The following is a 4086-nucleotide window of genomic DNA, read 5'->3' on the forward strand; positions in this document are numbered from 1 at the left end:
TACTAGGATTTAGGAGCCTCACGACGACTACCTACCAGAATACGAGGTTCATAAAGGCCACAAATAAATAAACAAATAAGTAAATAAAATAAAATAATAAAATAAAAAAACAAATACAGAGAGATTACCAAAAATATTTATTGAGATTTATTGAAATCATTGCATGTTTTTTTATGTGATAGTTAAATATTAGTATTCAGACAGTTCTAATTTAGGTAAAGGTAAAAAAAGTTAACCAAAAAAAAAAAAAAAAAAAGAAAAGAAAAAAAGAAATATAAAACACTGAAAACTGAAATGTTAGAAGCTCATCATTTGATTTGGAGTATATTTCTTTCTTGCGATTAAACAAAGTCAAGAATGAACTTTTACACCTGAATGACTCTGGCACCAATTCATATTAAGTAAATGTAACTAATTTTTATTTATCTTCTTTAACAAAAGAATCTAGAGTGGATTTAGGATAAATTTAAGCAAACTGGGTTACTGACATTTTTAATAACATTTGTGTATAAATGCTAACTAAACTACTAACTACTGATAAAGTTGTAAAGGATTTTCTGTATATATATATACCTGCTACATATTCAGTTATACAAGTAACAGAATATGTAGCAGGTACTGCATAATTTTCATCCTGGGACACAGCTTTGGTTTTGTTTTTGTTTTTTATGATCATAAGAAACTTTCAGAATTTATGAAGGCCACACATTTGGTTTTTCTAATTTCTGTAATAAATATATATCCTACTTATACTAATATCATTTTACTATATTCTTGTGGTGTGGCCCCAAGAAAGAATTGTCTTTACCATCTTAGGGACTAATATAGATCCTTAAATAAACAAATAATCAACTTAAAGTTGAAAATATTTCAGGGAAATTAGGAGGCTGGTTAAAAGAAGAAAAAATGCAGCAAATGAAGAGAAGGAAAATGTTAACTGAAACAGATATCACTTTAATTTTTATGCTGAAAGTGTTTAATAGCAGTCAAACTAACATGATTTGTGTGGACTTTTACTTTGAAAAAACAAAATCACCATCCTCTTCCTGTCACGCTTCAGTAATAGCAGTCATGCTTTCCCCATGAGTTGCTGACAACATTATACACAATAGAAAGATATGATTAAGATCTGACTTGGAAATAAAAAAAACTCATTTTAAAATTAAATATTTTCTTTATGAGACCAAACATATTTTTCTTGCTGTATAAAAAAAATGAACATCCCTCTCATTCTGTGTGAGAGCAATGCAGTTCTAATATATTGAAATTCTTTTGTCTGTCTCATAAATCATCTGCACAATGTGTTTTTATGTAAAATGTCTAAAGAAGTGCATCATAATTGTGTAAATCCAATGCAGATGGATCCATAATTGAGTAAGCCGTTCTAACTCCCTTGGTGTGTAAGGACTCTTGTCAGATCCAATATCTGATTTCCCCAGTGGTGAATGACCGTGATCACCATTACTCATTACTCAGATGTTATGTCACTGACAGCTTGGCTAAGTCATGATTTATTGATCTTTTAGCTTCTTACACATTGGAAAAGATCAGTTTCATCTCCCAACTTGCTCTCTATGCAAACCTCCTCAGGGAGGGGATGTTGACTTCATCAGTCCATCAGAGATGCAGCTGTTCTGTGATTGAGTTTCATTGTGAAGTGTGCAGGGATGCATTGTGGATTTCAACCTGTTCTTTTATTTTAATTCAGGGAATTATTTAATTAAAGTCTCATATAAGAACAGAGCAAAATGCATCCATTAAAATGAATGCTATCTGATTTGTTTGTAGCTGTGGTTTGACCCTCTTTTATTCTAATACTCATCCGACTATCTGGATAGCTTTTTTAATGTGCAAAGTTGGAAAAATCAGTTGTAGTTTAATATAAAAAGTTTACAATTAGTCAAGCCGATTGTTGAATACCAGATTAATGGAGGGTTAATAATGCAAAGAATGCATGAGTAAATGCTTGTTGTCACCGCTAAAAGCCGAGACAGAATTACTCTGACCACAGCCGGTCCCTCCAATTGCTCACAGTTTTAAAAAATGAAAGTGTCTCTGGAGTAATTATAAACTTCGCCTATTAAACGCACAAACAAAGCATGACTTATTGCATGGTGTCAAAAACATGCTGAGTTATAATTACAATGTCACCAAATGCATGAGCAGGATTTAATGTCAGAGCATTATTCAATATGCTAAATGAAACATTTTATAGCATATAAAGGAAAAAGGGGTGGGTTTTTTTGTGTTTTTTTTTTTTATTAAAAAAGACTAAAGAAATATATATATGCAATATAATTTCAAGCCTGTGATCAAACAAAAACAAAACAAAAAAACCTGATTTGTCTTTTGCTGTCCATTCTGACTCTTTGTAGGAGATTAAGGTCAAGGTTGCTTAAATGATTTTGTTTGTACCCATGAATGGATTTGTGGATACATGTGTGAATGTACTTCAATGCAGATAAATATATACCGGTATTTGAATAGTTCCAACTTCAAGGGTCTATTTAATGCACTTTATTGGACAAATAAATCCAACATAAATCAAGGTAAACAGATATCAAATCCAGGTCAATCCTAATAATTCCAATGCAGTTCAGACTTGTGATCATAATTCAACCTGATCTAATCTCCACAAAACACCACCCGAATTTTTTGTCTGAGTATTATGTCTGCATTCCAAATTCGAATCTGCAAAATTTTGGTTATATTGGTTATGTTAAAGACATTTGATTTTCAGTTGAACACAATCGCAAATTGTGAAATTATCTAACTAAGCCTAACTGCTATTTTGTTTCCTTTGTGGTAATCCAGAAGTATGTGGTGATAGTGGCAAGCAACCCCTGTTATTTTAACAGTGAGCACAAGAGGGTGACCTGGAAACTGATCCATGAGCACTTTTAAGGAGAGAGGGATAAAACAATGGGAATACAAGTTAAATGGAAAAATGAAACACTCAATTAAAGACTTTACCTGGATTAAGCCAGGTGTGCTTTCTATGGGTATCAGAATAAAAAAGTACATTTCTTTAAAATGACAGTGTTTATGTCAAGACTTCATCAGGCAGAAAAGCTGTTTCTTTCAGAGCCAACATTTCTTTCATTGATAAAGGAAATGCAGAAAGCATCTGAGATAACAGCAGCATTAGCTCCATCATTGACACCATAGACGAGAGACAGGGCTGAGTAAAGCAACCAACACATATTTACTCAAATAAAAGTAGCACTACTTCATCTTATTTTTATTCGTAAGAACTAAAAATAACTAAAGTAAAATTAAAAACGTATTTTGGAAAAAGAGCATTTAAATGCTCTTGATCATAACAACAGATATTTTTTGGAGTTATAAAACTTACAAAATAAGGGGTTCTAGTTTGTAGAATAGAGTAAATTACAGTATACTGTACTACTTGGTGTAGTACCTCAGAATGACATGGCAGACTCAGCAGATGGAAAAATAAATTTCATCCAATAAACGTTGAGCACATGGTGAATAATTTTTTTTAAAGCTGTTTTTTTTTATTAAGTTAATTTACTCAAATAGGATGGAGTAGCCAGAAATTTCAGTCAAGTAAGATTTAGTGATACTTTCATATGTAAAAAAAAAACGTAGGCCTCTACATTGTTAGAGGATGAAACAGCTCCACAATAGCACACCGGTGTTAAACACAGCACAGAAGTAATAATGTTCAGATTAAGAGTGGGTCATACCTATTTAAATTACAATTTATATTTAATAGGGAGGAAAAATAATGATAAATGTAGAGGATGTGGAGGGAAAAAAAATGTAGAATGTAGAAATTGAGAAGAATAGCTGGAAGGACAGGCAAATAATGGAGACTTAAAGGCATACTGGGAAATGAGGGAAATATAAAGGATATTCACAGATTAAGGAAAGCATTATTTATTTATCTACAAAATACAAAATTAAAAATATAGAATTTGATGTAAAATAATGTCAATACACACTCATTTACAGTAGGTGGCGGTATGCACCTTAAATTTGTTTGCGATCCGCCATTATTGAGAAGAAGAAGATGATGAAGAAGAGTTCTGCACTCTCACCAGTAGATGGCAGTAACGCGTA

The sequence above is a fragment of the Cyprinodon variegatus genome, unplaced genomic scaffold (assembly GCF_000732505.1).
Source record: "Cyprinodon variegatus isolate N-32 unplaced genomic scaffold, C_variegatus-1.0 Scaffold362, whole genome shotgun sequence".
In the NCBI taxonomy this organism is placed as follows: domain Eukaryota; kingdom Metazoa; phylum Chordata; class Actinopteri; order Cyprinodontiformes; family Cyprinodontidae; genus Cyprinodon; species Cyprinodon variegatus.